General features: G+C 43.2%; 1 protein-coding gene across 2 annotated transcripts in view; it reads left to right on the top strand.

The window, feature by feature from the left end:
• The first annotated feature begins 363 nt into the window (after window positions 1-363).
• ST6GAL2 (ST6 beta-galactoside alpha-2,6-sialyltransferase 2) overlaps window positions 364-11,660 on the top strand; it is a 52,075-nt gene continuing 40,778 nt past the window's right edge. Inside the window, exon 1 of one of the 2 annotated variants that reach the window (XM_061472639.1) lies at window positions 364-565. The gene's annotated coding sequence lies outside the window, so the exon portion shown is untranslated. Of the gene's footprint in view, window positions 566-8,767; window positions 9,002-11,660 lie in introns of those variants that run through there. The other variant, XM_061472637.1, reaches the window with a different exon arrangement.

The following is an 11,660-nucleotide window of genomic DNA, read 5'->3' as shown; positions in this document are numbered from 1 at the left end:
TGCGGCGCTACCCCCAGCGCCGGGGCTGCCCCCTCCCTCCGCAGCGCCCGCCCCTCCCGCTGCTGCCCTCCGTGAACAATGAGCCGGGACGGTGCGGCACGACCCTGGGGCAGCCCCCGGCATGCCCGAAGCCAGCCCAAGGCAGGCGGCACCCTCCGCCGGGCAGGCAGCGGAGCCTCTCGCCCCGCCACCGTAGCGCCCAGCTCCGCCCGCGCGGTAACGAGGCGGGAGCGCCACCATCCCGGGAGGGGCCGGGCGGCGGCTCCCGGTTGGGGGGGGGGCGGCTCCCGTGGGGCGGGGGGCGGTGCCGTGCCGTGCCGCGCCGCTGCGAGCCGCGAGCCGCCTGTGTCACCTCTCGGCGCTGGTGCCGCCGCTGCGATCCGGCGGGATCCGGGGTGCCGCCCGCCCCCGGCGGCTGCCCGCGCCCTGCGCTTTGTGCGAGCGGCGGCCAGCAGCATGCGGGGGGAGAGGCACCGCGTGGGGAGCGGCGAGGCGGAGCGCCCGCGCCGCCCCGGCTGCTGCACCTCGGGGGGCAGGCCCCCCAGAGAGCCCTGAGCGCCCCGCGGTACGTAGGGGGCACCCCCGGGAGGAAGGCGCTGTGATTTATTTTGGGGGTGAGAGGGGGTGTTAAAGGGGGCGGGTTTGTGCGGCGTTTGCAGGGAGGAAAATCCTATACGTGAAGCCATATGGATTCTCAGCGGCATAGCTTAGTGGCTTCTTGGCTTAACAGTTTTCGGGCGGGGAGTGTGTGCAGGGTGTGTTTTTAGTAGGGTTCGCCGGCTCAAGAGAGCTTGAATAGATGTGTTTAGAGAAGCAGCGCTTTCCAGGAATTTAAATGAGACCTTTTTTTTGTGGTTGCTTTTCAAGGCTATTCTATTAGTTCTATATTTGCTTTTGCAGATTGCGCTTATAAATAGTCGTGCTAGCATGTAAAAATCGATGTTCTCAAAGGAAGAAAAAGAAAGGTCTGTGCGAATTTACCTCTAATAAGCGGTGTGGATCACTTTTGTGGTCTCCTGATGTATTTCCTCGGGAACATGAGCATCTCTAATACTCAACTACCATTTGTAGTTGGTTTTGTCATGGCAGTGTGTTTCACTTGGCACTAGAAGAAATTCTGAGTAGGTTACTCGTTCAACTAATTTAGTTGTTAACTGTTGGAGTAAGATTTAGCTATTTCTTCATGCGGAGAGAAATGTGAAGTGGTAGGCAGGAGGCAGCAGCAGCCAACCTCAAGGTTAAGGTTTTTGCTTCTTTTTCAATCTGATTTTCCTTTTTCAGTCTTGTGAACTTTCTGAACTTTAACCTTTTTGCAATGAAACTTTACAGGCGTGGTGTCTGCATCCAGGTAATTTTCATACATGCATGCGTTTTTATGTCTTTTCTTGTTTGGAAAACTTATGCAAAAGTAATTCAGCTGGTTTTGATAGTGTGGGGCTTTTGGGTTAGGGAAAGAATTACCGCATTTTTTCCATTTAAAGATGAAGCTATTGCAGGGTTTTTTTAGCAGGGGGTTTTATTACTATTTTAAATTTGAAGTGGAGTTTGGAGGTATTCTTCCTTTATATGTGCTTTCCGACTAAAGTGCTGTTTGACTGGAAATCCTGCGGTGGTTGCATACTGGGTTTGTGTGGGTCTTGCAAAGACCAAAAGCTGCACTATTGGGAAGAGATGTGCTATTTTCTTTTTCTGAATGAGAAGCTGTGACAGAGGGTCTGGAGGTGAGGTCCTGCCTGTGTGTTCAGACCCCAACATACTCGCACTAGTTTCTGCAGCTGACCACAAAGGAGCGTCTTGGCAGACACCTCTGCCGAAGCAGGCAGGGCTCGCCTTGCCATTTGCTGTGGAAGTGCTGGATTTGAGATCTTGTAAGTGCAGACTTTGAACTATCTCTGGGCAGAAATCTTCTGTGATGGAGTTTAGGACCTCCACAGCTCCTGGTGTGGTAGTCAGAGAACTCTGTTTCTTTCTTCTGTGGTTCATCTGGGGGATGAGAACAGGATTTCCCAGCATTGTCCACACTGTGCATTCAGAGTTGGAGGATGTATGCAGAATGTTGGAGGTTTGTTGCAAAGTTGCAAACCTCTGCATCTATGTTTTGTGATGTATTTTCTATTGAGGAAAGGAAAAGAAAGACCAATAGGGAAGGTGTTATAAAAACTTTATAAAAGGAGCTTAAGGGGATGTTAGGATTGCATATGTAAATGTCCAAGTGGAAAGATGTTATGGATAAAGTTACATGTTTACCTTATCTCTGTCTTTCTTTGGAAATGATTGTTATATGCCCTCTTAGATGAAACAGAGTTGTGTGTAAATAAAACTTGGAGGTACAATTTCCTGACTTAAAATTACAAAAGCAAAATAGAAAATAATTGTAATCCTGTAGAATTTGATTTTTTTTTCTGTTTCAGATTCGTGAGATGAGATAAACCAGCATCCTGTTGATAACATCCTAATGCTTGCATTGTGAATTAATGCGGTGTATGCTAGTTACTGTGTATTCTAGTGGAGCATGCTGGATTTTATATAAGTTATTGGAATGCCATTGGGCCATCAGAAATTGTGTGCAAATCTGTCTTCAGTAATCTTTGGCTTGTGTTTTGGGAACTTCTTTGTATTTCCTACAGTATTGACTAGTGGTCCACAGAGAATTACGTGGGCAAATGGTGCTGGCTCGTTTTCGATGTATTTAACTACTAACGGCATTAAAAGAAGCCAACATACATTAAATACCTCTCTGATATTAATTATCTTGATGAGAAATGGCTGCAAATACTATTAAAATTGCAGATGTATACACACGCTGTGTGATCAGTGTGAAGGCAAACCCAGGGAGCAGGGTCAATGGGAAATCTGTTGATCTGTGAAGGTCTGCTGAGATGCTGTTGCTGCTACAAAAAAATGAGATGCCCCTGTGACACCGTAACTTTGGAACAAAGACATAGGGACTTTGTTCAAGGAATGGAAAATCTGACTTTGCTGCTGCTTTCGTAGTGCAAAAATCATTTTTGTCAAATGAGGCTGCTGACTTCCCTCAGAGTAAAGGTTTACAACCCTTAAATAGCTCTTCCTGACACTAAGCAGTATCCCTTTCATGTGATTGACTTGTGTTAGAAAGGCTGACTAGTAACATTGGTACTGATGAATGAAATTTACAACATCAGATACTTTCTTTAAATTATTTCCCATTGTTGTTAGTTATTAGCAAGCATCAGACTGCCATACTTGAATATAATTAATGCAGTAAATGGTTTATTAGACACCATCTGAACTTTTGTCTTGTTTAATTATAGAAGCTTAGTGCAGTGGTCTGTGTACAATATTCAGCCCAAATAATTGCTTTCAGATTTCTATCTGACCATGGCTATTTTTGGAGCAGCTGCATGCATGGCTTTTCCCTGAACTTTGCACTTTTTAGGCTCTCATTTGCAGTAGTGCCAACTACGTTTCCATTTTGCATAACTAAAAACAGTTGGGTTATGATTTTGTTGGTTGTAATTCAGAGCGGTTCTTCTGCATGCCATTCATATGGTAATATGTTTTGATGTTTCTTAAAACTCTATCATATTCATATTTAGGTATCCACCAAACTATGACACAAATGGGAAAGCCACAATTTATTTTTTTTTCCTGAAAGTTTTTAAACTGTTACTGAAGTTAAGGGTATTTCTTCAGTGACATTGTGTGTTTTGAAAATGACTTTAAGAATGTAAAAGTAGTGGCATGGGATAAAATCTGCACCAGAAAGAATTTATAATGAAGGGATCAAACACAGCAAGCACTTCTTCGTGTGTTTAAACATGGAGAATGGATATTCATTCTACCCGTAAATAGAACTCATGGTGTCACATTTAGGGTGCAGGATCATGTGAAAAGCTGACTACAACTATCATATTGTACCTGAGAAGAATGTTAAAAAAATGATATTTATTACTGCTTTTATGAATATTTTGTATTTCAGACCCAGTCTTTTCTATGGTGCAGCCATAGAAAACTGATTCCCTTGGTCAGTAACATTTCTGAGAAAAGCAATTTTGCAATGGATTCCAGATTTCTTTTTATCTGGTCTGAAATTTTTGCATACACTAGAAACAGTGCATCAGTAGTTGGACTTGAGGGCAAAGTATGCCAAAATCATTATGTTTGTTGTATGCATTTTTCAGAGATTGTCTCTTTCCAGGAGGATAAATGCTTGAAGGGTTAAATGTCAGGGAGCTGTTACCAGTGTTCTTGATGAGGGTCCTTGACCTTGGGAGCTTGCTCCTGTCAGAGCCTCTTGGTCTACAGGCCTTCAAAGCCTTCTTTGACGCCAGTCACTTTGGAGAGGCCAAATCTTCCACACAGCTGAAGACAGCCAGAGGTTTGGTGAGAACTGGGGAAGTGAAGCAGAGCTGGGCACTGGGATGTGGTGCCCTAGAATGCTTTTACGTGTCATTGGAGATATTACTGTACAGCTGGTTTTGTGTGTTGTTGCATTGTGCCTTCTGGAAAGTTGCACTTCAGAAATCTAAATGTAAATGAAAAGTAAATGTTACTCATTGCATAGCTCTGTGATTGTCATCTGAGTAGGATTCACTGCAGGTTTTGTATAATCCCCTGTTTATTGTATTAAATTGTATAAATGCTATCCGAGAATAGGGTGTTTTATCGCTAGGGTTGTGACGTGACTGCAAGTGCTATCTGGGAACTGACCACGAGAACTGTGTGAACTAAACAGCTGTTAACCATGGAAAGGAATGTTTCTTCTTCACTTGTGATGCGTATATGGGTGGAAGATATGTGGCTGACCAGATGCAGAGGACTTAGTGAGAAGTGAATCCATTATGTCATTGATGGAGCCAGAGGTCTGGAGGGTGTAATTTTTGATGAATCTTTCTTTTAAAGTAGCTCTTAATAGAATCTTCATTTTAAAGTTGCTCTACTCTACTAAGTTCTGTCTTTAATTCTGGTAGTGGAGTTACCTTTCAGTCTATCATTGGAAGGACTACTTTTGGTCTGGTCGCTGTCCTGTCTCTCCATCAGCAAAGGCTCTGATCCAGTCTCTATGAATTGACAAGTGTCTTCTGTCTATGAATTTCTGTTTGAGGGACAGGACTTCAGTAAATACTTTCTATATATAAATGTATAAAAACGTAGAGAGATGTTCTACAGTCATGGTCCAAAATGCTGTCTTTGCATAACCAATTAGTGCAGAATTTGGCATTCTTTTATGAGGCTGATTCCTAGATAAGAAGATGCTAGTTCAAAGTGCTGCTTCAATACAATGCAAATCTGAAAAATGTTGTAGGTATTTTATGATTCACTACTCAGAGCAGGAGGCGTTTGGCTCTGGTCTGGCAATGTGATATTGGGCCATTCACCTTTACGTGGTGGCAGAGGATGGAGGTCAGGTAACAAATGAAAGCTGTTACCATCTGATGGCTGTTTAGTCACCTGTGAAATGCAGTTTCCAATAGACAGGTTTGCACATCATAGGAGCAGCCACCACAATTAGATGAGCAGAGCCAGCCCCCTTTTCAAAAGACTTGTTAGGGTGGCTGACAGGTACATTATGCCTCATCTTAGCCTTCAAATTGATCCAGACAGTTGAGTTTTTCCAAACATAGCATACAGTCCTATGGTTGCTAATTGTGCTCTGCTTGCTTGTGGAGAAGACCATGTTTTACTGTTGGAGCTCTTGGCCTGTCTCTTTCCTAGAAAGGCTTCATCTATGAAAGCAGGAAAAAAAGTAGAGCTTACAGCAGCATCCGTGAGGTCCTGACTCTGTGTCAATAAGTTGCTTGCAAAATGTTTAAAGTCTTCATTGGGTTTAGGATTTCATCCTGTGGAAGCATTATAGAGGGCACCCTCTATCTCCCAGTGAAGCTAATCATGTACAGACTTGACAGTAGTTACTGACAAATTGGCTGAGGGCACTGATTAATTTTAACAAATGAGTTTTCTTTGAATGCAAGCTCACACATGCCAATTATAACAGTATTTCTGTGATAAAATTAGGGATTTTTTTTTTTTCTTTAAGCTTCATATCTGCTGGTTATTTTTTCTAGCATCTTAAAACATCTTACATTTTGTGGGGGGTGTCATTTTGGGGAGAAGAAAAACCCAAACCAGACATGCTCTTTCACCCCCTAAATGCCCTAAATACTAATGAAATATTCAAAGTGGTTGTGAAATTCCATTCTAGTGGTTAAGGAGTATTTAATGTATTGTATCATACAGGCTGGAAGGCCTCTTGTGTCTTCAGTGAACTACACGCCTGATACCTAGTCCCATAAAATCAGTGAAAGGTCTTGTGCTGTCTTTAAGTGGGCTTTGGATGTAGACCTCTGTGAGTCCTAGTTTCTATTCTAGCTGCAGACTCCTTTCCACAGGAGACAATAAACTTTGTGTGGTAGGAAACAAAGCTCCTAGCAAACATACATGAGTGTTGGGTTGTATTTTGGTGTATTGAAGGAACTGGCTTTAAAAGAAAGCCTGCTTGGGCTAAATATATCATGAGGTATTACAGAGGAAGCATTAAGAATAAAAGGAGTGCAGGAATTTTTTGAAGAAAACAGTGTACACTATGTAATTTCTTCTCTTCCCCCCCTCCACCCAACCAGTGGTGCTAGCATAGAAATTACATTATAGCTGCATAGACAAGAAGCCTTATTTCTTAAGAACACAATGTGGTTTATAGGAAAGTCAAGCAGTGACATACTTACAGATATTTAACTTGTATATAGCCTTACAGATGGGTGTAAAGCTGTGATCTAACTCCCTTGACTCCACCACATACAGCTGAAGGGTGCAGAATACCAAGGGTGGCTCTACACTGACTGATGAGTTTGCATGACTAGTGGTGCGGTGTTGACATTTTCTTTGTAATATGCCACCTTTTTTTGGAAGCTTCTCATTCACCCATAAAACACATTTTGATTTAAAGCACAGTTAAATGGTCTACCTAGCAGAAGGAGAGGTCTTCTAAGTATAAAAATGATTGCTTTGACAAAATGGAGAATAATGTGGCATTAACAAAGAGAATTCACTTTTCTCTCTCTCTTTTTTTTGTTGTTTTGTTTAACATACATAACTCTCAGTACCCTTAGATTTAAAAGATGTTTAGAAAAAGACATTTATAAAAATGGAAGTCCCTTAAAGATTGTTTCTTTCATTATCTCGACAAACCTTGAAGAGTAGTTTCTGTATCTGCATGTTTCAAAAACAGTTCTTAGGGGTTTTATTACGTGCTGAAACACATGTTTATAAAAAAGACTATAACGTGGTGGAAAAAGTGTCTTACAATAATAAACCTGTCGATGGGCCATGTGCTGCCATCAGTATGTTTGAAAAAAAAAAAATCTTCTACAAGTGTTAAGTAAGTTTACAGCCTGAGTGTTAAGTTAGGGTCAGACTGTGACTGCCCCTCTGTGGATTGAGAGGGGGAGGGAGGTGCACACAGATCCTCCTCATGCTCTTTTCATTAGCTTATGAGGCAGCGACAGGATGGAGAGGGTAGCACGCCTTCCCAAAGGGAAGATGAGCAGGAAGATGAGGCAGGAGAGCCATGGCATGGGAGACCACGAGACGTCCTCCTCTGGCAGCTTTCCTTGGTGCTCCACAGGTTTGTGCCCACCTGGCACAAGGCTGTGTATTTTGTAAAACTAGGATGAGCTTTGTGTGGTCTCTCCTGAGAAGAGCAAACCTCTGAGGTAGATTATCTGCTGTTAAAAGGTGACAGAACCGATGTATGAAGCTGGTACAAAAATAAAAGAGCTCTGATAAATATTTAGTTGGGTAAACAATGTGGAAAACATGTCAGTTCTTACTATCTACTACACAGATATAGTTTGTGGATTTTTGGGGGGTTTGGTGCTTGTATCACTGTTTTTTGTTTTTTAAATGTAGGTGATGTGGTAGTTACAAAGTCTCTGGTTTCTGAAGAGCAAAAGTAAGGTGCAGTGGGTCAAAGGATGTATCATTCTTAAAAGGCACTTCTGTGTGGGATCAATGTTTGGTAAATGTGCACACTTTCAAGCCTATTCTACTTCCGTAGCTCCTGTGAATGGGAGTCATGCATGTGTTCATCTCAAATAGGTCTCTGTAACTCAGGCACTTTCTGTGGACAAACATACTGAGAAGTGTTTTAATGTCCTAATGTTTTCCACCACTGATCAGCTGTACACTGCTTATTTTCCTGACGGCCTGGCAGGTGAGAGTCATTGTCAAAGGAAGTATCAAAGACTAAGGAGAATTGTTTAATGCAGTTGACCATGCTGAAGGCTTTCTCAAAAGATACATGATCTTGCCGTAGTATCTGTTATCAAAATTGAGACTGGGAGCACAGCAGTCCCCACCATGAGCAAATTCCTTACCCCCAGGCTTTCCAAGATTCATCAAAGCCTTTAGGTTGCTCAGGGGAAATCTACTTCTTGAGGGCTGAGATCTTCCCCCTGGGTTTACCTGACCTGAAGTCTAATGAGATTGTGCCTATGCGTATGAGGCTTCCAGTCTAGAAGAGGGCCTTTACGACCAATGAAGTGGAGCACAGAGAGGTAATAAGCTGCAGTAGCAACACCCAGACCCCAGCACGGAGTTTGCAATCACAATGAAATGGAAGTGGAAAACAGATTGGATCAGTAATCCATGAAAGAGAAGGTACTTGGGAGTTATGTGGATGTTCCCTGGGAATATTTCTGGGTGCATCGGAGAGTAAGGCTAAATATGGATTGAAGACACAGTAGGGGGGGATGACAATAAGTCTGGGGAGGAAACCATCTGTGCCTGCTCTATGCTTACCTTTCCAGGAGAGGCACTTCGGTACTGGCAAGGCTTGGAAGCGTCCTGGGACCATTTCTCTCCAGCCTGACGAAATGTCTCCCCATAGAGACTGTAAAAGTCCAGCCAAGTTCTTACACCCAGCTGGACCTGAAGGAAGGGTCCTGGCATTCAGTGCTGCCTCCTGAGCACAGCTGAAGAGGTGACTGAGGAGCCTGCAGTGGGCCAGGCTGGCTTGCCGGTGGTATATACAAGCCAACATGTGGTGTTAACAACCGCAGAGTTCAGAATTTGCACAAACCCACATTTAGTAATAAAATAGCCTGCAACTAGTCAAAGGCGCCAGCAGTAGCCAAGCAAATTTGGAATGTCTAAGCCAACCATTTTTAAGTTATGAGCCAAAAAAAAATTAGGAAACAGTCCAAGAAATGGAGAGCACCTCGCTTTTCTGGAACTCATATCTCCAAGATGCCTTGGCTGATCTACCTCAAACTTTCCAGAGAAGCTTTCCTTGGCACAAGACCATGACTGTGAAATTTCATGTGACTGGATTTTACTTTGTTGAAGTTATGAAGGTTAAAACCGGAGTTTGTTATAGAAAGCTAATCTCTCCATTAGAAATATTTCTGTATTGTTGATACTCATTCCATTGTAATTATTCACTGCTATTTCTTGTTCAGACTGATTTTATTTTTGCTATTTATTTTAGATATATTTTTTTCTTTTTAAGGATAAATTCAGAGCACAGCTCGGAGACAGATTTTGCATGGCTCTGTATGGTATATGTGGTAAGGCAGAAGCATTAGCCCTATTATCGACCGGAGACAAAAGTCACTGTTGGAGTCCTGCTCTCACCTGACTGTCTCTGGAGAGCTTTTTGGAGCATCTGGTTTGGGACCTCACTGCTTACTGCAGTTTTTCCCTCTGTGCTTGGTAGAAGAGAGTATCTCTGTTGGCCTAGTTATACTCTCACCTCCAGGCAAAAAAATTTCTAGTAGTCCATCTTGTCATTCCAGTTCTCCCTAGTGGCAGCGCCTGCTGTGGAAAGCCATGAAGGTGGCAGCAGCCTGATAATTGGGACCACTGTTGTCCATATGTGCTCTTGAGCTGCTCTCCATTGTGTCTAAACACCTGTACTGTGAGATGTCTAGGTGCTAAAGTTGTAAGGTTTCAGACAGGCGTTATAAGATCTAAAGAAAGTGACTCTGGGCCTGGAAGTGCTTTTTAGAGTTAAGGGCACCTTACCTGTTACTTAATTCTGTGTAGAAGTGGTACCTGGTTGTGCAACAGCCCCTTCCTCTGCTCCGGGTGCTGTTTTCTGGATGATGTGAAGACCAAGGCATGTCATTGCAGATACTTGCTGTTGGTAGGTGGAGTCACATGACCAAAGGTCTCTAAATATGCTGTCTTTAAAGACATTGGGTTAATTTGACCGAGTCACTTTACAGGCAGAGTGAGCAAGCAGAGCTGGAACAGATGTCAAGCAGCAGTGAGCCCTCACCCTGAGGCAGGGTCTGAGAGTGTTTGAAGTCAGTGTTTAACTGTATTTTTCTTTCTGGGGCTCAGTTTGAAAGCGCCAGGAGAGACTCAGCAGAAGTCAGGAGGTGCTGCTCCTGGAAGAGACAAGGTGCTGTTGATCAGTGTTTGGTAGGACTCTCTTTCAGGCAGGATCACTCAGCATCTGCTGAGCTCTGTGCTCCGTGTCTGTTCAAGGGACGGACTTTGTCCTGTTTGCCATCTGTACCGGTACGGGCTATGATCTGTAGGCAAGGGATGTTACTGCTTCTTGCCTAACACACCCCACACCAAACATACGGTTGTCTGCTAAGATAAAGTAGATTATTATGGGTTAATTCCTGAAAGAGGGTGTCTGCAAATAATACCTATCAGAAGGGTTTCTATTTACTCAGGTGTTTTGTTATTAGTAGTACTAAAATGACCAACAGAGCCAGCTAAAAATCAATCTGCTGCTGTAAAGGCAGCCAATGAGAAGAGTGCAGGGTGGGTGTAATGTGATCACAGCTACTTAAACTACTGATCAGATATACTGCTACAGTCTGCAAAAGCTGCAAGTGGTGGAGAAACCCTGCTGAAAACTCCTGGACCACGGAATTAAAATAATTAAGCCTTGCAGTCACTGTGTTCTTGCAAGGTAGGCATGAGACAAATAAGGGCCCAGCTAGAGCTCACTGTATATATGTGGAAGTTTGCTTTTGTACTGTGTGACACTGAAGCTCTTTGTTTTCTTTAAACAATAACTAGTTGATGTTGAAAGTGCCAGAAAAGAGGAAATGTCAAGCAAAAAGTATAGACATGGAGATGCATCTTTTGATTCCTGAGCTAGCTTAAGCATCACTGCGCTGTAGTGCTCTGCGTAGACTCCCTGAATGATTTCTTCAGTAAGCAGGACCCCAATGGAGGAGATCACCTCAGAGAATTTCTATCTTCCTGGCATTTCTAGAAATAGTGTGTCTGTGCTCTTCAGACTGCAGAGCTGCAAAGTTTTGAGTTACTACTGGTGCTGCTCAGTCCTGTGCTTGCAGACAAAAGCTTCCAAGGCATCTCATAAACCCGTGCACAAGCTGAGAGAAGGGATAGAAAACTGCATACCCTGTAATACTGCAATATTATAGTATTGTCTGCTGCTGCAGTAACCCCTGCTGTGTTTGGACGGTCTCAGGCATACCAGCACCATGTCTAATCAGTCAAGCAGCCAATAGTAATTCATAGCCTTGACTGCTGAGAAGTTCAGCACGGCTAAGATAGACATCTGATCCAGCTCAAGACAGGAAAGGCATCTTTCTACAGTAGTTTGCTTTTTGATAGTACCACTTTAACCCTATTTCTGAATTGGCTCACTTTCTAAAGAATAGTTCAAAAGTTTAAAATTATCCCCCCCCCCC

This window comes from Pezoporus flaviventris, unplaced genomic scaffold (genome assembly GCF_033815535.1).
Source record: "Pezoporus flaviventris isolate CSIRO_AGI_PZ_B2104156 unplaced genomic scaffold, CSIRO_AGI_Pfla_v1 ptg000072l, whole genome shotgun sequence".
Lineage (NCBI taxonomy): Eukaryota > Metazoa > Chordata > Aves > Psittaciformes > Psittacidae > Pezoporus > Pezoporus flaviventris.
Note: the sequence above shows the minus strand (reverse complement) of the source record. Positions and strands in the feature narration are given on the sequence as shown.